General features: G+C 40.2%; 1 long non-coding RNA gene across 1 annotated transcript in view; it reads left to right on the top strand.

Annotated features, from left to right (window-relative positions):
* The first annotated feature begins 1,369 nt into the window (after positions 1-1,369).
* Positions 1,370-24,190, top strand: part of LOC139587453 (uncharacterized) — a 99,108-nt gene continuing 76,287 nt past the window's right edge. Inside the window, exons 1-2 of the long non-coding RNA XR_011678400.1 lie at positions 1,370-1,476; positions 4,308-4,395. This is a non-coding gene — a long non-coding RNA (uncharacterized lncRNA). The remainder of the gene's footprint in view (positions 1,477-4,307; positions 4,396-24,190) is intronic.

Raw genomic sequence — 24,190 nt, forward strand, 5'->3', positions numbered from 1 at the left:
CCACATCTTTATTGCAAGATGTGTATTGCAACAACTGCATGAACCAAATCAAATGTATCTGATAGACAGGTTTCTCCTTAAACTCACTGACTGTGAGAGGGGTGAGGCGCTGGAACAGACCAGAGAACTTGTGGCTGACCCATCCCAGGTGGTGTTCAAGGCTAGGCTGGAAGAGGCTTTGATCAACCTGGTCTACCATTACAGAGCAAAGAGGAACTAGATGAACTTTAGGGTTCATCACATCCTAAATTATTCTGTGTCCGAGATCAAATGTACACTACAGACAGTGACAAAAGCTCACTCAGTTCACCAAGGGCAGTGTGATCATATCACTGAAATATAAAACTTGGGTTAATATATTCTTTAACTGAAAGGGAGATAGGATTTAGATTGGGTAGTAGGAAAAATTCCATACTGAAAGCATTGTCAAACTTTGGACCAGGCTGTCCAGGGAAGTGGTGGAGTCACCATCTCTGGAATTATTTTAAAGATCTGTAGATGTAACACTTAAGGACATGGTTTAGTGGTTGACTTGGAGTGCTGAGCAAATTGTTGGACTTGACAACTTAAGGATCTTTTCCAGCATAGACAATCCTATAATTCTTAGATTCTAGGATGTATTAGCTGGGGCTTGGCTCCCGGTTGACAGCCAGCCTGGCACGGCTGCTGGCTCCTGGTTCCTGCTGTGGGCCAGGACACAGGGCAGGCTCACGCTGGCTTGTAAGGAATCCTGTGGACATATCCCATGCTGCTTCTCTGTTGAGTGGGTGCAGCCACCAGTAGTGCAGTCATTCCTGAGGAATTGGGATTTAAAAGGGCGTAGGCAGTGCTTGGCAGGCTGTAAGTTTGAGGTATTGGTTAATTAAATTCCTTGTAGGTTTTCCCTTCATGATAATGCTAAATCCAGGGATAAGTTGTCCTGGCAACAGCTTTGGCTACCGTTCTTTCCACCCTTGCTTTTAGGATTGTGATTAGAGGTACTTGAGTATGTAAATCACCATCTGAGGCTGGTGGATGTATTTATTTATTTCACAGAAAGTGGTGCCCATATGAATTGAAAATACAGTGCACTTTCACTTGTGTTTGAATAATAAAACAATATACTCACTCTTCAGAGCTCAGTCTTTAGCCAACAACATATATATTATTCATTGTTTCAAAATGTAATAAAGATACATACTTAATATCTGCTTTCCAATTAAACTTTATGAGTGGGGGCTGACTGTGGTTATATTTTTTGGCTGTGCTTTTTAATTTTCTTCCAATGCTTCCCTGGGAATTCAAGAGGCAGCTTCAAGCATAAACATGTTGAGTGTTAAAATAGTGCAGTGTATTTTATGGCCAAAATTTTATGGCCACACAGATTTGTGGGGCTGTCAAATGTGGTGACTGAAAGTAGGCGTTGAACCCGCTACACTTGATTTCTTCAGTAAGCTTCAGTATTTGCAATTTCAGGTAAAGCCAATGGAACCAGGGGTAAGTGGCCTGTTCTTTTTTTGTTTGACAAATAGTGTCAATTATTGAAAACTGTGGATTCTTGGTACTCCTAGAGATTCAATCATTATTCTTATTCTTCTTATTCTTATTCTTATTCTTATTCTTATTCTTATTCTTATTCTTATTCTTATTCTTATTCATTATGTTCACTTATGAGTACTCAGAGATAAGTGAGATATGCACCATAGGATTACATATTTTGCTTTAGTTGGATCTGTTTATATGTTGGGTTCTTTACAAAAATTATAATTTTAGTCTCAGGCACTTCTGGGAGAGGGGTAACTAATTAAAATGGTTCCTCTTTGTAGGCATGTGCAGGTTTTTTTACTGCCTCCATCTTGTTCTTCCCATGATTAAAATCCTGGCAGCTGACACTTTGGCACATCTGTGAGCCTGTGTGGCTGGGACATTGGAGACAGAGGTCATCGTCTGTTTTGGAGGGGACAGTCCCTTCCTGCCACAGGCTGCTGGAGCAGGGCAGTAGCAATAGCAAATGTCTAATTGGGATGCTTGTGTAATTTAGAAAATACTATATGACAGCATTTATACTTTGCTTTAAATGATCCACATATTATTCTGTATACAATGGCTTGAGATGGAACAGTGACTGTGTCTATAATTGGGTTTGTTTCATTGGTTTCTTTTTCCTGCCTGAAGCCAGGAAAGATTTTCTCAATCTGAATACAAGTCAGTGGCCATACTGGAAGGAAAAATTGGAAGAACAAATGCAGATATCACATGCTATGAGTAAATGACTAAAGAGCTGCTGAATAAGGAAATGGAGGATGCATCAGTTTTGAAATTACAAAACTCCAATAAGGACATTTACTGGTTAACAGAGGCTGAAATGTCAATATGTCAACCAAGCATGTAACATGGCTCAGGGCAGGTGACAATGGCTGTGAAATTAAGATATCCAGACCTCCTGATCTGGCACTTTGTGTAATTGGTGAGTTATGGAGGCACTTTCCTTTGGTCTGTCTAGCCAATGCCATTGGAAAGGGGATGCCTCTAAGAACTGCTCTCCTAATGACTGTTATTTATGTGCCTGAATAATTTTGAAGGGATTTGCTATTTTCCTGTGGCTGCAGAAGAAGTCTAAGGAAATTTGCATCAAAACTCAGCCAATAAAGTTATGTCATGTAACACTCTCCTTTACAGCTCCTTCAGTTCAACCTGGCAAAGAGGAAAAGTAACATGTTGAGGTATTTTTTAAGTAATTTGAGGTAGCCCTTTTATTTTCATGCCTCCAATATGAAAACAGCAGAACCTGTTGCTGGAGACACAGCTGGCTGTCTGAACTAGACAGTGATGAGGTGACATACCTGTGGCTGGCTGGCAGCCCAGTCTGCAACACAAGTGAGCGTGTCTAAATGGAGATCTCCAGCAGGCTAAAGAGAAAAGATGGTCCTGTTAGCAATTCTGTGCCAAAAAAACCAAGTGAAAATATTTTCAAGGAACAAGTAAAAAGGCTGTGCACTTTCCAGAATGATGATAGGAAATGGGAATCAAGAGCTAGAAAGGCTTCTGGCTCTGAGGCAGTGGGTCTGTTGGTGATGAAGGGTATAGACAATGGGGAAGGGGTTAAAATAAATAGAGCTCAAGAAACTTTTGAAGAAGGGAAACCAAAGTAAAGAAAGAGCATTCTGCAAATGAGCAGATCACTTGGTAAGAGGGGTAGCTCTTTTGCTGTGGAAATCTGATTCTCTTACTAAGAAGACAGGTGAAAGAGAGTTTCAATCCTCAAAACCAGAAGAGCAGCCATATTTCTGAAAAAGGAGGATGCTACCAGAGGAGGTTAAATTAATAACAAAATGAATTAAAATGAGAACTCAAGATAATGTAAAAAGGTCTTGATAATAAAATGAATTAAAGTATCAAGAGACATGGAAAGGAGGTCTTTGATTAGCTTTATGCCAATAACTGGGAGATGGAATGATAAGTAGTAAGGATTTGAAATTATTTCCATGTAAGAATTTATGAATAAGCTTGAAATTTATAAAGCCTGATAAGAAAGTCTGTGTGACTGAAATTTTTTTTAAAAAGTACCCCATGGTGATTTTTGTGAGTGGACTATGCAAAAAAGACAAATTCTTCTGAAGTTCACGTAAATATTGCCAGACCAATCACAACTTGACAGCAACTGTAGCAGATCACCAAGGCAAGAGAGACAGCAGGATGAATGACCTCTCATTTTACAGCAAGGAAAAGCTGTACTAACATGTACTGTGGGAGACTGTGTGACATACATTTGAGTTCTCCTGCTGAAAGAAGATAAAAGTTCTTTATTTTTATCATCTAAGCTTGGGGAACTCTAACTGAAACATCATTTTGAAAGATTGAGAAATAGATCACAAACCTGAAAGATAGTGTTGCTTAGTTACAAATGATTTTTGCTTTATTACATTTGCAAGCAAAATAACAGCAGTAAGATCAATGGACTAAAATAGATAGTTGATGTTTTAAAACTTTCTGTTCCACAGAAATGAAAACAATTAAGAGGTAAATCAGCTGTGGAAAAGACTATCAACAAACTGATGAATTATTATCAAGAGAGGATGCAAAATGTTTCACTGCATCCTTGAATGCCACATTCTGACAATGGAAAAAGAAGACTTTGCCACTTTTGAAAACAAAGCAAAAGGGTTAGAAAGCTTGAGTCAGGGGTGAGGTGAAAGGTCTCTACAAAAGCACTGAAAATCAGTGGGGCCCTTATAGGGAAAAAATTTGACATGCATCATGGAAGCAGGTAATGTGTATTTTAGTGCTGCTATGTGTGACTATTTCATAATATTTCATAATATTTGCAGGTTTTACCACAATGGTGAAGCAATGAGTAACCAGCAACAAGGTACAATTTAGCAAGAGCCACGATGAAGATTCTTGCTTATCTCTAAGGTGAAAATTTAAATTGCTTTCTAAAAGCAGTTTAGTTCAGATGGGGTTAATCCAACAAAATGTTTTATTTCTTTCATGTAGTTAATCTTTTGCTTATACAAAGAACTGTTCCTGTGCTTGCTTTACTTTCTCAAGGAATTAAAGACATTGGAGGGTCCAGTGCAGGATCATGATCTGGTACTGAGGTCATAGTTTGGTACAATGACCCACAAATATTAAGTAGCAGAAGTAGATGGTTTTTTGCAGAGCATTTGGTTCTGTTTTCTGGGATGTGTGCACATATACTGCTTTTGTGGAATTTGCCATCACTCAGCCCTGAGCTTGAGTCATAATCCACTGTGTAAAATATTTGTATTTCAAGGTCTTTGAAGAAGAAATTTGTTTCTGGGAACCTAAAATATATCCAGAGTCTGTGATATCGCAGGAAAATTGAGTTGTTGGAGGCATTGATGAGACAGCGTGAACATAAAAATTATCTCTTCTTGTAAATATACACATATATTAGCTACTTCTTATGCACCCTGAATCCTATGTGCTACTTTCTCTTTTTCCTCATAGCGTTTTTTCTTGGCAGAGTTCTTTGATGAGGTTATTGACAGAGAAGTTTAGTGCAAAAGTCAGTATCTAATAAGTTGCTAAGACTTTACGGGAAAACAAACTGAGGGATGTTTCCTCGGCTCCAGGCTGTCAGACAGAGAAACGAGCATCCTGCAGCTTTGGAACTGCATCTTCTCTGCTTTTGTTGCATCTGTATTGCTTAAAGAGATGGCTACAAAGACAGAGGAAACTAACTGGGCTCTAAAGGAAACTCTCTGTTTTTCCAGCCTGGACCAGCCTGGACAACCAAGGTTACAAGGAACTTTTTCCAGCTGCAAGCCAGCTGTGCACTGCAAGAACAGGGAAGAAGACATTACAGGGCTTTTATATTTCTATACTGCAATGACAGCACACCTTCCATGATGTATCCACAGAGGTACGCATGCATCCAAGGAAGTTGTGTCTCTGCAACATCCCCCACTTTACCTCTTCATCTGGTAGTTAAAATCAATCTATTCAGGTCTATTGGTTCAGCTCAGGACAACTGCCCAACAAAGTGGCTACCAGTGAACTCTCAGTATCTCAATAAAGATACCTCAACATTTTAGACTGAAAAGTCTATTAGCTGCCATTTTATGCTGCCTGTGCAACCCTCTTTGTCCTTCTTCTCCTTTGATTTTGAATGCTTTCAGTCAGAGAAAATAAAAATCTTCTATGAGTGTCCTTTGTAACCCATAGGGTAACTTCAGCTGCCCATCCTTGTGTCTTGTGTGTCTTGTGCTCTGTTGAAGGTGGCCACATTGCCCACTTTCCTGCTGGTGTCTGAAGGCATGAGATGAATTGGGCTAATACAGGTGGTGTCTGATCCATGCATATTCCCCAGGATGAGGTACCTGGGACACCTTCAGCTGAGGCAATTCACCTGGCTGGTAGTTCACTCCCTTCTGCAAAGGCCCTTTGGATATGACCTGCTGGCCACTCAGGGAAGGAGATGGGTAACTATCAGCAGTGCCCTGATCTGGGTTCCCAGGACCTCTCTGCTCCCAGGAGCCTGGTATGACTCCCATGAGACAGGAATGCTCCATTGTGGAAAATGGTATCTGAGAGCAGACTAGAGGAATTATCCTCTGGTTAATAACAAGAGTTATTTCCCATGGACTGCAGATTGTTCATCCATTAGTCATCAGAAGAGAAGATTCTGGAGGGAAATGTAAACTTCTCAGGTTTTTGAAGATAAGGAAATGTCTTAATTACAGTTGCTGATATGACAACATCATCTTGTCAATCTAAAAATCAGAGAACAGCAGATTATGTGGTGATATGCTGCCCAACTTTAACTCAGTGGAATGGCCTCCACCACAGAGGACTGTTATAAATCATTCACAAACCTTGCAAAAACTTCATATCTACAACTACTTTATATCCATGCCTTCATGATTTCATACCTGTGGTTTCAGACATTCTGTTGCCATTTCTCTTTATATAGGTGTTCCTGCCCTTCTTTTCCATTTTGCTAAACTTTTTGCATTTGGACATTAAACCCTTAATGACCTCCTTCATGAGGTTTTGGTTCTTGTTCCTTTATTAGTACTCTCAAATCCCAAATTTAATCTCTGAGTTAGTTAATTTCTTTTGCAAGCACTGTAATCCCTTTTGTTTTTCTCTTCAGCCACATCCTCAGGCTTTTTACTTTTCTTCCCCTGTGTGTAGTTCTGTTCTCCCACAAGCTATTTCTCTGGAGTTTATTATTTCAATAAAATCACTGTTTGGATGAATTCTGTCCCATCAGGACAGGGTTTTTGTACATCAAAATGACATTTAACATCACAGAAGGAAAATCTTCCTTCTTTTTTCTTCATATAAACTCTCCAGTCATTCAGTGAAGTCCCTATTCTGTCCTCTCCCTCCTTTGCTCTGAGTGAGTAATATGTAATACTGCAGAGGTTACTTTTACAAAAGTCACCCTCACCCTTTGTCCTACACCTTATATTAGTTCCTCTTATTTCTTGTCTGATTGCAGTCTGGTTCTGGTGACCTTGGTGCCTTGAAGTATGCTGATATTTTTTTTTTCATGTTCGTTTCTTATATTGTAACTTAAGAGATTTTACTGCTGCTTTTGCTTTACCGACCACACTTTTTTAACTCTGAAGGCCCTTGGCAAAATACTATAATTTTATAGGTCAGTACATCCTCCTGACCTGGAGGGAGATCTGTACTTACAGTTGAATCTTCATCTGTGATTTCTCATGGTAAATTCATTATTCTTGCATAGGCATGTCAGTGAATGTTTTTCACTGTGGAGTTCTCTCTCATTCTGCAACATGATTTAAGATCCCCGCTGCAGCTTTGGCTAGTAAAGACCTCTGTACTGTCAGTATGTGCTCTTCTTCCACTATCCAAAAGCTCTACATTGTCTTTCCACTACCCTCAGACACATTCCTAATTCCTATTTAATCCAGGAATAGAGTTTGGGAGTGAGTGCAGCAAAACCAGGGTAGGGTTGACAGTTATGGCCCCTATAACAGCCACAGAGGGAATGAGGCATATCTAAGTGACTGATTGTTATACATAAAAAAATCTTCAGCAATCATAGATTATTTGTCTGCAATTCCACTCTCATTTTTCACTGGTTATTGTTAGTGTTATTTGACATTCCATCTTCCAATTTGCTGTGGTAATGGACTCAAAGCTGACAAACAAAGTGATGAAATACTGCTTATCTCAGCTTTATTTCTTCTCTGAATAAAACCCTGGTGGACAAAACCATCTTGGATAGAAAACTACTCTCAGTAATGATGCAATTCATGATCATCCACCATCTCAGCTCTCCTGAGCTGATCCTACAGCCAAAGTTATCTTCTATATTCCAGCAATATAAAATTTGCTAATTGTCTCACTAATTGGTCATATGCCTTGCTTATTGTGTTGAAACAGGGTTTCCTACTCTCCCAAGTGTAGGAGATTGTTAGGCATGTTCATACCTGAAAACTTGTGAAACACAAAGGTTCCACAGGTGTTTATTGCTGTTTATTCATGCAAGTTTTTTGGTACAGGGAACAGGCTGGGACTCGAGCCAGGATCTCCTGATACTGTGCCCTGTCAGGATTTGTCCTAGGTTAAACCAGGATCTTCTCCATGTTACAGGATGAGGATGGCAGAGTTATCAAGTTCTGCTGCATAAACTAATGATGGAGATACTGACCTCTCTGTTGCATTATTGGGAGAGAGAGAAACTCTAATTCTGGCTGAACATTTGAGTAGCATAGGCCAAGTAGAACAAGACTTCATAATATTATATTCTCTGGGAAGTTTTCTGAACTGTTATCAGTCAGAAGATTTCTGCTGAAGAGAGTCCCCTTGTAAAAGAAAATCTGACAAGGTAGAGTGTGTATTCATTTAGTTGTCTTGTAAATAACTGCCTTAAATTACAAATTATAGGCTTTTACTCTATATCTGGAATGTACCTAGCTGACTCCTTCTGCCATAATACATCCATGGTGGCTGAGCACTGAATAATGCTGTACATATAATTTATGTTGGTATGTCTTGAAGTTCACTTTTGCCCCAAATGATTAAGCTACAAGAAGCTGAATGCTTGCAAACTTACTATAAAATGAGACAATTTAGCAGAAAATTGAAGAAATACTCTTCCAAACATTTTGATTCTTGTTTCTTATTTCTGTTTCTGAGTGAATTTTTTTTAGGTGTTTGAATTTTTGTGAATTCCTGACCAATTTCCTATGCCCTGTCTTGTAACTCCTTTGCCATATGTAGATCAATAGAGATTTGTGGATTGTGAGAACACAGCCCCAACTTTGTTTCAAGAGGAGAAACTGTGCAATGCTATAATGAAGGGGATTCCCTGAGATGCAGGAAAGGAATAACTTATTCTTTTTTGTCATTTTTGTATCTGTATCTCTCTGAAATATGTTTTAATCTGTTTTTATGTGGATCAGAAAAATTCAAGAATTATGAAGAGTTCTGTGAAACTGACATGACTTCTGAAAAGTTAGACAAGGTAACTGGAAAAAAAATTTGCAATGAAAAGATTGTTTATTCTTAATAGCTGAGGAGATTAGCATTTTTCTGTAATTCATTGAATTTATGGCTGATATGCCAGGAATAGAAGTGTAATAGAAACATCTTACTTCAGAGGATGACTGCATATTTTTTACTGCCTGCGTTTGATTGCAAATTTTTTGATGTGTTGAAAGTTAAAAATTGCACAGTACTCAGGCAAAAAAACCCAACTATATCTAGTTCTGAAAGGTTTCTGACGAATTTTTAATTTTTTTGAGGATTAACATAGAGCTTGCTCCCAGCATTTACAGCTGCTTTAACTCAATTGTAGTTGACACAATGTCTACATTTACACCAGACAGTCTCTGCACTGGCAAATCTTAAGAGATTTAAGATGCCTATTTTTATCCAGACAGAAATAGGCAGTGCAATTCTCTCCTCTTGTAATCATGCTAGTGTCACCAACTGATATAAAATTTGCTTTAATGTCAAAATGATTGACATTGCACAGTCTTAAAGTCTATTTTGTTTGTTCATTGTTACTCACAGCCAACTGTTGATTTTGACTACTCATTAAGGTACCATTTTTTTTCATCTGCATTAAACATATTCCAAAACCTCCCAAGAAAATCTCCTGCAAGTGTATTTGGATAGCTCTATTTGGGCATCATCAATTAGCAAAAGCTCTGATGAAACTGGTGGAAATATTGGCTACTTCAGTGCTGTAAATTCATCCATTGCCTTTCCAGAGGTGAGAAATGCTTAAGACATTTCTTTTAGACATTAATTGATAAAATATGTCCTTAGGATGGAAACTGAGTCTCTACAGGCTCCCAGGCTCTTGCCAATACCAAATCTTCACTGTATTTAGCAGGAGAATGCCTGCTTGAGGGTTGCTCCCAGTGTGACAGCTCAGGAACGAAGCAGCTGAGATTCTCAGAGCCTGCCCCAGTGTTTCTGGCAAATTCCACAACTGAAGGACTGTGGGCAGGGAGACAAAGGCTCAGCTGGAGACAAGCCCTGGAGCAGCCCCTGATACACCTGATGCTGGCCACTTGTTATGGAGAATCTTCCACTTGTGGAATGACACAAGAGGGCTGAGAGGGCTCCAAGGGGAGTGGGCAGAAAAGGGTGCAGGAAGGACGTCCAAGTTCCAAACATCCCCAAAAATATGGATATGTTAAAAAAGGTGTGGGGGGTGGGGGAGCAAAACTAAATGGGAAGCAAAAGATATAGGAACATTTAAGATTGCAGAGGGCTTTTTTCAGTTTGATGAGTTCCACAGAGGAAAATGAACAACAGTACTACTACTACTACTACTACTACTACTACTACTATTATAGCGATTGCATGGGCAAACTTTTGGAAAAAAGAGAATAAAAGAAGTTTTACTTAGTTACTTACACCCCTAGACAGGTGTCAGACACACTCACAGCCCTTTTGTTCTCCCTGAATATAAACAATCCAGTACTTACAGTACATAATAAAGTGTGTTCTGCAGCCTTACTCTCAGCAACAGCTGTGCTATTCTGGCTCCAAAGGCACTGTGCCTGTTGGAAGCAAAATGCTGGTAAAGATTGATGGAAGAGGCATCATCATACCACCTCCTCAGCCCCACGGCACAAAACATGCCTTAAAGGATGATAAAAACCAGTTAATTCTCCACTAACTTTTCAAATCAAAACCAGACCTACAAGCTGAATTTTCCATAGCAAATCTATCTTTATGTTTTGATTTTACGCATATATGGAACGGTGTGGATAAAATTGTTATAAAACAATTATAAAATTGTGTGATAAAATTGTGGATAAAACAGTTGGAGCTGTTTCAGTCACTTGTTTTTATATTTGTGGTGTTAAGACCCCAAATCTAAAAAGAAAGCATTTGTTTGGAAGTAAAACTCTAGTCTGTTTTTTCTAAACTTAGGAACTTCTAGCACTTGGTATATAGCTTTAATTAAGAGCAGCTAACCTCCACAAACACTACTTCACCTACAAAGGGAAGTTAATTAGTGGTTGGGAAAGAGTTGAAGGGAAAATCTAAAGGTCCAGTTTACCTTGAATCTGTTGTGGTTTTAAGCCCAGATGGACATGAAACACCACACAGCCTCTCACTCAACCCCTCCCTCCTTCCCCCAACCCTGGTGGAGTGGGGAGGAGAATTGAAGTAAAACTTTTACATTCAGATAAGAACATTTTAATAATTGAAAATACAGTACAGTGCAATAATAGGAATGGTAAATTATAGTTATAATAAAAAGGAAAAAAGGTTATGCACAATGCAATTTCTCACCACCCATTGACTGATGCCAGACACCCTCCCCAAACCCAGAACTGGCCCCCTCTGGGTAACTCCCCCCAGTTTGTGTACTGGGCATGGCATTCCATGGTGTGAACATCCCTTTGCTCAGTTTGGGTCACCTGTCCCAGCTGGGCTCCCTCCCAGCTTCTTTCATGTTCCTCCTCACTGGCAGAGCAGGAGACGAGGAGAAAAAAAGTTCTTGACTTAGGATAAACACACTGAAGCAAAAAACCAAAACATCAGTGTGTTATCAACACCATTCTCATCCCAAATCCAAACCACAGCACTGTAACAGCTGCTGGGAAGAAGTGAGCACTACCTGAGCTGAAATCCGGACAGAATCACACCTGGTCTTTCTCAGTTATAAATCTAAACTCCCCAGATTGAATAAACTCTGATCCAGACTTTGAGTCTTGTGAAAGGATCATCTCTAAAACCCTTAGAAATCAGTGTATTTGTTCTTGCTTTTGGAAAAGAATTCTTGGTTTTCTTGGGCTTTAACTGCAAGGTGATTTATTTTAAGTCTATCTACTCATGTTCAAATCCTGTTTACTTCTCAATGCCTGCAAAATTCCATGAGTTCAAAACTATGAGGAAGGTTCCCACAGACTCTGAGATTGTTAAAATAAAAGGTTTCAATTTTCCATCTTGTCTCTGATCCCTTCAATTAAACTGTATTCATTGCAGCTTGGCAAACTTAATTGCATGCTTCAAAAAATTCAAAAAGAGAAGAAACAAAAATCAGAATGATGAAGAAAGATGAGTTTTTTTTTAATTGTATGTCTCAGACCAAAAAAAAAAAAAAAAAAGAAAAGACACAATAAGACATGGAAAGCCAAGAAGGCATAATTTTGATTGTAGCTTTATCTTGCTAAATTTTGGTGGGAAAATGAGACCTTGTTAACTGTGGTGAAAGAAAAAGGTTTGAAGGGGAGCTGGTTTTTAAATTTTATTTTATGATACCAAAAAAAAAATACAAAATGGCCAGAAATCTGTGTAATGAATGCTTATCACTCCTATTTCTGACTCTGTGTTTTTTCACTTGCAAGAGTAGAATTTACCTAATAAAGTTGGAGCCAGTCCAAAACTAAAGAGTTTGTTTCTTGTATTCATATGTAAGACCTCCAATATTTTGGCTGCTCGTTCCTAGTAAAAATCAGGGGACAGCAATCACATATCTTGCTATTACACATGCATGATTTACCTTAGGAAAGATAAGAGTGGGTGGGAGTTATTTTTATCTTCACATGGCAACAAAACTCCTTGCACCCACGCTGCCAATGCAATTTACAGAGGGTTAAAGGGATTTTGATTCTTTGGGAAGGGAGGGGAGTCAGTGAGGCAGGAATGCTTGAGAGATGAAATGATCCTTACTTCTAATCGGAAGTATTTAGACTCTCCAGACCCTATAACAGAACCAGCTAGAGAAATTGTTGCTATATGTGAAGAACATTAGAAGAAGGGTATGAACTTGAAATGTGCACAGAGGAATCTTAAAACTGCCTTTATACTGTGTGGTGCTGGGTGTGGCCTGATTATTGCTCTGGAATGGTTCTTACAGCCAACTCTTGCCAGAGTATGAGTTGTTGTGGCTGTGTCTGATCTCGAATCCAGCTGCGTGGAGAGGAAGGAAAGTAGGTCAGCAAAAGACAGCTCAGATGTGTGTGATATGTTCAAAAGGGTGACAGCATCCTTCTGAGAGCACCCTGATATTTTCTGGACTCAAAATAATTTAGCTTGGAAGAGATCTCAGCAGATCCTCTAGCTTTACCTCCCACTAAAAGCAGGATCAATTGCATGGTGGAAATCTAAGAGGTCATTTCCAGTATAAAGGATTTAAAGTACTGCTGAAAGTTGGAGTTGTTTGGTTTGTTTTCCAGTAATAATACACCTCTTTGGGATTATTTTATTGGATTATGAGGTATTCTTAGAAAGAGAGGTGCTCAGCAGTTATATATCTTGGGTATGGACATCTAGAAATCCTGTATAGTATTTTAGGGAAGGCTTCTCTTTTGACCCAGCTGACTTGGTAGTAGAGATGTAAAGCTAAGGGCAACAGCATAACCTTTATTTTTCTGGCAAGACAAGGAGGCTCACACTGGCTGTTTTTCAAAATATCATCTTTTCTCAGGTTCCAAGGTTTTAATCAGGTCAAATGCACAGCACAAACCCTACATTCAAGGACTCTGAATTCTGGTCTGCTAGGAGTTTGACATACAAGAAAAAGAAAAATAAACACACAGTGGACTGGAGTCCTCCATTTTAGAACTTTGTTTTCAGGTAGGCTTGAATTCCAGAGAAGGATGAGAAAGGTACTTTGTATGCTATTGAGTCAGCTTACCCTATTTACACTTGAATTCAAAGAAATTACAAAATATAGTGCTTAAAAACATCACTTCAACACTTATTTTACCCATAGATGCTCACAGAATGTCTCAATGTGACCTGACATGGCTGTAAAGGGCTGAGCATGTGTGCTTTTGTGGAGGGAGGGGAAGCAACCTGGTGTAAGTGAAGTAAGAGAGAGACAAACCTGCAGGTTTTCAGTCCTTACATTTGAATGGACACTGAAATCCAGAACCTGAGCCCTGCTTTACCAACACAGGACATCCAAGGTTTGTTACAGCTTGAAGTACTTTGAATCCAAGAAACTGGTACAACAACTGGTGTCTGTCTGCTTGACACCCAGCGTTGACCTTTCCTGCCCCGCTGTGCTTTATCAGCCTGAGACATCAGCTTTGGTTTAACAGAGGCTGCTCACAAATTTTGAGTGTCTTCATGGTCAGTGTGCAATGCCCTCGTGGCCCTGAGCTCTGGCACATTTCTCTCCATGGCTGGATTCCCATGTAACAGTTGGGTCTCCAGCAGCAGAGGGGACCTGTCTGGAGGGCAGAGAGGCTGCGTGGACAATGACAGTGTGTCCCAGCTAAGAACCAGATCAACTCCAGACCTGAATGATCCATACAGGCAAATACTTTGTGTGAACACACTCCAAAACACAAGCTGATGTAATCCTGCATGTTTGGAATTTTTTTGGATAATATTAAAGTCATGGACAGAATTACTATGTGACAAAAAACACACAATGTTTTTTTCTCTTCCTAAAAATGCATCATTTAACTTCCTTAGAGGAATCTAGAATTACTTTCCCTGAAACATACTGGCTGAAGAATATCTATATCATATGGCTTGCTTAACACATTCTGAGAGAAATACAATTAAATTTCATGAATAAGATCCTTCCACTTGCATGCATGCATGCCTTGATTCAGAAATTCAAAATCAGTAAGTGGCTGTAATAGAAACAGTAGTCTTTATAGGGAGTTGCACAATATATAGTAACTTTCTAACTTGTTTAAAAAGAAGGGTTATATTTTTCATTCCAGTGTCAACCTTGCTTTCTGCATTATAGGTCTAATACACAGGATGAATGATTTTATTCTGCAAATAATTGCATGATGATTAATCCTACAAAGTATCTGTTGTCTCCATAAAGCAGAATTGAATCAAACATGATCCCAAGCCTCCTGTTAGTCTTTACCGAAAATGTGGCACTAGTTTGTCCTCTATTTGCCCTCAGTGCCGGTTGTAAATGCCATACTACTGTGTTAATATATATATAATATATATAATAATGAATATATCTATGAAATGGCTAAAGCTGTGCCACTTGATGGGAAAGGAGAGAGGGCAGACACCTGTAGGACATTCCTAGTGCTGTGCACAGGCCTGACCCCAAGACACAGCAGGAAGGGTGATGCTCACATGTGTGGGAAAACTGAAATTTTTGCTTGTGGGAAAGTGTTTTCAAATCTGGGAGAACTTGGAAAGGCAGAGGTTTGTGTTTGCCATAGGCAAATCTGTAGGTCACAGGCATATTTATGTTCTTCAGGCATTCCTCTCCTTTTCCATTTTTCTTTGCATGTCTCTCCTTGCTGTCTTTCTATTTAAACATCTACATATGTCAGAGACATCTTAAAGGTTAAAGCAGTCCATGCTGTATTTATTCCACCTGCCCAGTACTACTTGATATGTAAGATTTTCTGCCTCCAGCCCTGAATTTTTCTTTCACCAAATAACCCAGGGAGCAAGTGGATTAAGGGTATCTGAGCAGGAAGCTGAACAAAAGTCTTTGACTAAAACATTTGAAACAACCAAACCTATCTGTATAACCAAGCACTCCCCTATAGGCAGGAAAACCACTGTAGCTTCATATAAACTCTAACTACTATTCACTTATTTTCCTTCCTGTTTGAACCCTGCAACCTTTTTAAGGTCTGATTTAATTGCTGGAAAGCAAACATAAGAGAAGTTACTTTGCAGCATAAGGGCAGAAATACCAAAATTAGTGCATAATGTGGTCTTATAAGCATAACAGCAACCCATAACTGGAAGCATTGTGTAGGAACATTAACCCCAAATTTCTGTTTTGAAGAATGTGCAGCAAGTTCAATCCCTGTGTGGGTTAGTGACTTAAGAGTTTGACTTGATGACCCTTGTGGGTCCCTTCCATCTCCCTTCCTGTGACTTGGAAGTGTGACAAATATGGTTCTTACTGTAAAAACAACACTGTCAAACTGGACTCAATGCAGTGTCACTCTGTCCTCAAGGCTCTCATATGAGCTTGCAAGACCATTTTTTTCATTTTTGCCATGCAACACTAATGAAATCAATGGCATAAATAATGCAAAATTTTCTGTGGGACTTTGGTCTTTATTAAAAACAAGGTTAATTACAGTGATGAGTTTTTAATATGTTGCTATTTACCTTCATTTACAATGTCAAGGTCTGGGACTCTACTGGTCAATTAAATTTCATCTTCAAATCTGCAGCATCAGATTTTATTGACTCATTAGATGTTTAGGAGTAGGTGTTTGTTTGCATAGGTTTTTCTTTCTTTTCCAAACTTCAGCAGATCCAAATTCTTTGACCAGCAACTCTCACACAAGAAATTGTTGTTGCTTCATTTGGAGCTGTGACCCTTGGATGTGGTGGGTAGGGAAGAGCAGGGACTCAGCTCTCAGAATTGCATGGATCTGTAGTGTATATATATATATATATATATATATATATATATATATATATCTTTCAGTTACTCCACTTTACATGGAAGCAATCCAATGCAGAATGTGATCCATGAACATCAATATAAGTTGGTCTATAAATAGTTAACTTTAAGTGACAGTCTCTCACTCTGTTCCAAATGATGGAAATCCCAGCTGGTAAATTTTATATCTTGTGTATATGTGTGTGTGTAAGTTACATGTATGATACATGTTAAATAGACAATTTACATATTATTTCCTCTGTCTAGGGACCTACCTTGCTCGATTTGCTTACAAAAAATTTGCTTTGCTACCTTTGGTCACAGTGACATTAGACACCTTCAAAGGTCTGCAAGGGGGAGTGTGGATTACTCTTCTCATTATGTCTGAGGGAGTGACTGGGAGATATTTGCTCTGCACTATACATAATGCCAGATGATCACTGTCCCCCAGCAAAGACACAGCATGGGAGTAAGAATCAAAGTGTCCACTTTTATTCCCAGCTCAAAGCACTTGGGAGCTGTGAATCTGCTCTCTTCACTTCTCCAAGAACTTCCAAGACTGATCTTTTGTATATCGGGTTGTTAATCATAGAATTGTTTAAGTTACAAAAGATCTTGAAGATCTTCAAGTCCTGCCATTAACTCAGTACTGCCAAGTGCACCACTAAACCATGTCCCCTGGAGCCACATCTATACCTATGCATAATTACACATCTTTAAAATACTTCTAGGCATGGTCCTTAGAGCAGTCTGTACCAGAGCTTGAAAACCCTTGTGGTGAAGATTCTTTCCCTAATATCCACTGCAAACTGCAGCTCTGCTGACACCCCTTCTTACTTCTCCAAGAACTGAAAAGTCAATCATTTCATGATGTCTTTGCTCAAGAGTCCAACCTTTGCATCACCCACCAGTCCTTCTGTGTTCACAAACAGCAGGTCCAGAGGGGCAATCCACGAGTTGCCTCCCTTGCCAACTGTGTCAGGAAGTTCTGTTCCACACACTCTGGAGCCTCCTGGACTGTTTGCTCCCTCCTCTGTTGTATTTCCAGCAGACCTCTGGCAAGCTGGGTCCCCCATGAGAACAGGGCCAGAGACTGGGAAGCTTCTCCCAGTTGCTTATAGAATATTTCATCTGCCTCTTCATTCTGGTTAGGTGCTCTGTGGTAGAATTCCACCATGATATCTGCCTTGTGACCATCACCATCAAGCTCAAGGCAGTCAAAACAGTCCCTAACACACAGGGCTAACCCATCACTCTCCTTCCTTGCCTGCCCAATCTGAAGAGTTTATAGCTATCCATTGCAGCACTCCAGCTGTGTGAGTCATCCCAACATGTTTCCATGATGGCAGCTGTGTCAGTTTTCCTGCTGCACAAAGACCCCAGCTCCTCCTGTGTATTGCCTGTGCTGCAGGCACTGGTACAGGTGCAGTTGGACTATCGAGCCCAGCACCTTTTTTGGGGGAGAGACCCTAATTTGTATTTGACTTTTCTCAGCTTCTTTGGTGTTTTCTAGCATTGATAACCCCACATCTTAATGCATATTTAAGAAATGAAAGGCTGATCTTGGTTGACTTTGGGGTTTTTTTGAGCCTTGCATTTTCTGTCTTTCCTGCCTGACCCTGAGGTCTAGAAACTTCCTCTTTTTAAAAGAAACAAAATTTCTTATTTAGTCACAAGATGCTGGGAGCTGGAGTTTGTGAGAAAATATTGGTACACTGGTGACATAATCAGAAAACTCAACAGATCTTCCAGCAGTGCAGAATTTCTCTCAGCTTTCTCTCTGGGTATGAATACTCAACTGCTCTGAGCCTGAAACCCCAGGTCTGGGGCTTTAGCTGTCTGCAGCACAAGGGCTAGAGCCCAGGGGTCAGCCTCCCCCTCTAACTTGCTGTTGCAATTAGGGAAAGCATGGGCTGTGGGATGGAACCCACCTGGAGAGAAAGACACCACAGCTGTATCCTTTCCACATTCATTTGCACAGCTGCTGAGGGCCAGTGACAGTGTGGTCCACTGGTTAGGGGCATTACCCAATGGCACAAGGTCGTATGCTAAGAAACAATAAGATTTTAATTACAAACCTTGTTTTTGGTTAACCTTGACAGGCAGCTAAGCACCACAGAGCTGTTCACTCCCTGCTTCCAAACCTAAGTCCCAGGAAGGAGGAGAGAGAAAAGGAAAAGCAGGAAAACTTGTGGGTAAAGATAAAAAAACCCAAACCCCAAACAAACAAGCAAAAAACAAACTTAAAAAGAAGAAATGGAAGAAGAAAGCAAACAAAACAAGTGATACTAAATGCCTACTTGTTTTCCTGAGCAAAACACAGGCAACTTCCCTAAACCCCATGGAATCTGCCTGGTTATGTCCCCTCCACACATATTGTGCAGGCCCAATCCATTCACCAAGGGTGGGGAGCAGAGTAAGAAAGAGAGAAGGCCCTGTTCAGCAGCAGGTAAAACCCTGGTCTATTACTGGCATTGTTTTGGTCATAAATCTAAATCACAGAACCATACAAGCGCCTATGAAGAAAATTGACTTCAACCTGGTTAGGACCAGTATAATCCCCTGTCTTTGAAAAGAAAAGATTAATCCAGGGCTGCTGTTAGGAAATGCTAGCAAAGATTTCAATAGAATTTAGTACCTGCTCCTTATTCTTTTTCATTTGTATAGCTCCTCTGAGCTGCAGGAAAGGATTTGAATAAAAGAAAAGGCAAAGTAAACCCTCATCCTCCTGGGACAAAATGTTCCTGCTGGTTTCCTACAATGTTCAAAGTAAGACTATCGGGAATAGCTACAGCACTGAGTATGATGAACCATGGGTGTACTTAATGTTATTCAACAGAAAATGTGTCAGGAGAAAGTAATCCAGGAATATCACTCACTGTTGTGCTGGGAATGATGAGTCAGATGGGTGCTCAGTGCAATACATCACCCTCTGAACACTTGCAGGGAGGCTCAAGAAGTGCACGTGTCACTCTGTCGGGTCTGGCTGTCTGTCTCTGCCCCGACATCACTCCTCACTCTGCTTGCAGCCATGATTAAACATGAGCTGGTACTGTTGTTTTTTGGGGCCATTGGGTCATATTTCCCTGGAAATCCAGAATCTTTGGCAGCAATGCTTAAATTTGGAGGGACACCTGTGTTTCCCGTTACTTGCCAAGGCAATCATTCACACAGAATCACACAGAATCACAAGGTTGGAAGAGACCTTCAAGATCAACAAGTCCAACCCATGCCCTAAACACCTTAACTAAGCCATGGCACCAAGTGCCACATCCAGTCTTTTTTTGAACACATCCAGGGATGGTGACTCCACCACCTCCCTAGGCAGGCCATTTCAATATTTTATCACTCGTTCTGTAAAAAACTTCTTCCTAATATCCAACCTATATTCCCCTGATGCAGCTTGAGACTGTGTCCTCTGATTCTGACATTTGCTGCCTGGAGAAAGAGACCAATCCCACCTGACTACATCCACCTTTCAGGAAGTTGTAGAGAGTGATAAGGTCAGAACTGAGTCTCCTTTTCTCCAGGCTAAACAACCCCACCTCCCTCAGTTGTTCCTCACAGGGTTTGTGTTTTAAGCCCCTCACCAGCCTTGTCGCTCTTCTCTGGAAGCACTCAAGCGTCTCAACGTCCTTCCCAAACTGAGGGGCCCAGAACTGGACACAGCACTCAAGGTGTGGCCTCACCAGTGTGAGTACAGAGAAGAATGACCTCCCTGCTCCTCCTGGCCACACTTGATATACAAATTATACATTTGCATTGTCTTATCTTGATCTTTACTCAATACAAGGCTGCCTCATTTGGGAGTGGGTGGGCTCTTTGTTGGTCCTATTTTAGTTATGTGGGGTCTTCTTCAGCAAGTCAGTTCCCAGGATAATTTTTTAAGCTGTTATTGAAGGGTTTTAAAGGACAGAGGTGGAGGAGATATGTGAACAGTGTTTTGGATTTAATAAATGTGTTCTGAGCATGTGTATGTGTGTAGGTATGTACTGCATGATGTGAGGGCAATACTCACCATGGACCTTACACAAACTGATGACCCATGATCTCAGAATGACAGAAAATGCCAAGCTGGAAGGGACCCACAAGGACCACTGAGTCCAACTCCTGGCCCAGCACCAAGAGTCACACCCTGTGCCTGAGAGCATTGTCCAAATGCTTCTTGAACTCTCAGGCTTGGTGCTGTCACCGCTTCCCTGGGGTGCCTGGGTGCCCAGCTGGGACTGAGAACAAAACCTCAAGCTCCTCTAGTTTGTTCCTTGCGCTGCCTCATTAGTGTAGAGACATTTCAGGTGTAGTACTTTGTAGCAAGGCTTCTTAAAGCAGATTGAGGGATCCCATTAGTGCTCATTTAGTCAAATTCTGGTACACCATCCCAGCACTCATCATGGCAAGCCTGCTATTTTCCTTTTCCCATTTCCAAGCTGGTTTAAAGCTCTATCAAAGAGCACTGTTAGCCCCTGTGCTAGACCTTTTTCCCCTCTGAGAAATCCTGGGAATTCATGATGAATGCCCATCAGGTATCAGTAGACGAGGTGTTGAGTAGATTATGATCAACAACCCCAAAATTTTTCCATTGTTACCAGCCTTGGAGCCATGCATTGACTTGATGCCTTACTAGTCTGGAGAGTTTTGCAGGATGTCCCTTGTTTGTGCCCCTAGGAGACAGGTGACTTCTCTGTGAGATCCAGTCTGTGTATTGGATCCTCTGTTTCCTTTAGAAGGGAGCTCCTATTACAACCACCCTTCCTTTCCTCCTAACAAAGGAGGTTTTTTGATGTGAGGTACAGGTGGTGTTGATTTAGGGAGCTTCACTATCCCAGAAGGACCTTCACCCACCTTATCAGGTGCCTGGCCTTCTGTTCCAGAGCCTCACACCTGCTGCAGAAGATACCAGTCCTACTTTGTCAGATTCTGGGAAGGAGGAGGAATCTTCTGGTACGTGCAGTGACCTGCTTCCAGCCTTTGAGAGACCCTGAGCTAACAGCCCTTGGACTAATTGCCCTGCAGGGTTCTGAGTCCATGATGAAGATGCTACAGACATTTTTCTGCATGGCATTTTTTGAATCTCACTCCTTTTGATAACATTAAGCACAGATAAAAATAGCAATTATACCACAGAGAAGCCTGTGTTCTAGAGTGTGTCCTCAAAAGGAGCAAACCCAGTTGAGGTGACTGAATTCCCCATAAGTGTCAGGAGGCTGCACTGAATGCATTTGCACAAACCTGTGCTCTGCCCTGTTCTTTATAGGCTACAAACTCACAGCTAGGGACACTCACCAGAAACAGTCTCTTCAAGGGTCTTCTTCTCATAACAAAGAAAGATATTGTATTTATTGCTTTTCTTGTGAGAAAAGCATTTCCCTTACATATATGCTAGGGTATTGCTATGCCTTTCTCTCTAAAAAGCATAGACAACTTTTATGGTACTTAAAAGTCCTTCCTTTAGTAAACAGCTCCAGAATTATTAAACCCTTCAAGGGCTCTTGTAGCAAGATTTCTCTTACCATGCAGGTAGTACAAGAGATGCCAGAAGCAGATGTTGTGAAAGTTGCAGAGAAGAATCAGTGTTTAGTACAGAAGGTAGAAAAAGACAGTGATGAGAATAAATGAAAATAAATTTGTCTCAACAAACATTTGTCAAGGAGCCTAATTTCTGTGGTACGGACCAAAATTGCTGCTGACATTTTCTGTAATGAAGTTTCTTCTGATTTGTTCAAAGTCTCCATCTGCACTCTGACTCATCCACTTTATTCCTGGACTGGGCATGTAAGACAGACCTCCACATCTGCAGGACCCTGGCATCCTTCTGCAAAATGCTCAACCAAGGAAAGGCTGAGGCAGATGGGTACATGCAGACCTGGGGCTGTCCATTTACCACTATATAAAATAAGGCCTTCACTGAGAAAATTCAGCTTTGTATCCAGATCCTTCCTTCTGCCTTTTTTCTTTTCCTAATATGAAGTGTTCATTAAACTTTGTTCTGAATGCTTAAAAGAGTGGTTGTGTTGCATTTTTATGGTTTTTTTCTTTTCTGGCTGGATTTATAAGCAATACAGGTTGGCATAGCTCTATTGAAATCAGAGGAGTTATCCCAGTTTCCACCAAATGATGCAGATCTGGGGTTTAAAATGCATATTCAGAATGAAAGAGTCATGTAAAGAAAGTAGCTGTGGGTAATGAGGCAAGGATTTCAGCTAGAGATTTCAGAAGTGTATTTATGAGCCTTAGAGCCACATTTCTCATAGCTAGGGAAATAATATCTGTTCTGTTGCTTGCTTAATAAAATTATTCTCTGTTTCAGGAGAACTAGCAAGCCACAGTGCATTTAGAAACTGCTGCATTGGCATTTTGTAAAGTTGAAAAGGACAAGATGTTTGACACATTTAGTGGTCCAACATGTATGTTGTGTTTGTCTTTGGACACACATTCTGTTACCTCTCCTTCTCTGCAGACAATCATTGGCCCGTCAGCATGAATAATTTGTTTTGCTCTGGAAAATTTCAGCCTCTGCTAGGATTGACTAAGAGGAATTGTTGCTTCAGCAATAATCTCTGTTGATATGCTGTGTATTAAGCAATAAGTGGCTGTTGAAATTGATTAATTGTTGAGGTGGAGATGAGATTTTAAGGAAATTTCAAATTCTGTTCATTGCACTCATATTTTTTTATTAACTATCCTTTGTTGTGCTGCTATGTACAAGATGAATAGAACTTTTTTTTTGTAAGGCTTTTCAGTGTCATACATTACCTTCTAAATGTTTAGGATGTTTGAAAATCCCAGATATCAGCAGCTCTATTTCCAAGCCTTCACCAAGGAAGGAGACAAGGATAACCTTGTCTTTTAAAACATATTTGTCTGTGGTTTCTTGTGTGACAGCAGACCTTTTTTTCCACTTTGATATATATAGGACAAGGAGAAGCACTAGAGCAGGTCTGACCCAAGGTTGATGAAGGTCAGTCTTCTGCAGCTGGCAGCAGACAGCACCAGCTGCTTGAAAAGAGCAGACAAGAAGTTTCACAGCTAGTGGCAATTTGAAAATTAACCTTTCAGACATTTTCTCCCAACTTCCATGGGTGGAAAATTCATTTATGCCTGGAGGCAAGAAGGTTTGCAGGTCTTCCTTTCTTTTTTTCCCTCTCTTTTTTTTTTTCTTTTTCCTTTAGGGTTTGCTACTATAATTCTGTCCATTCTTAATACTTGTAGAAAATCTTGGATCTTTTTTCTTGCTGTGAAGCTCTTTGGCTGTGATGGTATACTGTGCCAAAGACAGGTGAATTGAAATTGGTGTGAAACACCGTATCATTGTATCAGTACAAAATATGTCCCTTTCCAATCTCAGCAAATTTATTGTGTTTCTAAGAGTTTGTGTTATCTGTGCCTGATTAGTTGCAAATTTTAGGCCACAGTTGTTTTTTGTTTACTTACTGTTATCCCTGTCCCCTTTTTAGCTCTTTGGTCCTTTGAGTGCAAGTTCTTCAAAGCAGGCTGGTCCTTACACAGCTTTTGTACAGCACTCACTGTGAACATCAGCTATTTGTAAAAGAAAGATATGCATGAAAGTCTAGGGGAACTAAACATTATTAACATATTCTGACTCTTATTTGACTAAATATGACTCGGAAAACTAAAAAAAAACTGAGCAAAATGAACACCTCTGCAAATGAAATGCGTTAACAATATCACTTGCTCCCAGTGAATACTAAGGTACTGAGTCTTCTGATCCACCAAAGACTTGAGGTACCTGGAGGAGTTGTGAGGCTGGAGTATTTTGATGGCCATATAACTGGTTTCGGGCCTCTGCTTCCCGCTTTTCTGGGGTTTCTTATCTGTAATGTGAATGATCATGAAAATGATGGCATATTTAATTCTGTGAGAGTGTTGTAT

This window comes from Agelaius tricolor, unplaced genomic scaffold (assembly GCF_023055355.1).
Source record: "Agelaius tricolor isolate 1412-34295 unplaced genomic scaffold, bAgeTri1.0.p SCAF_2, whole genome shotgun sequence".
Taxonomy (NCBI): domain Eukaryota; kingdom Metazoa; phylum Chordata; class Aves; order Passeriformes; family Icteridae; genus Agelaius; species Agelaius tricolor.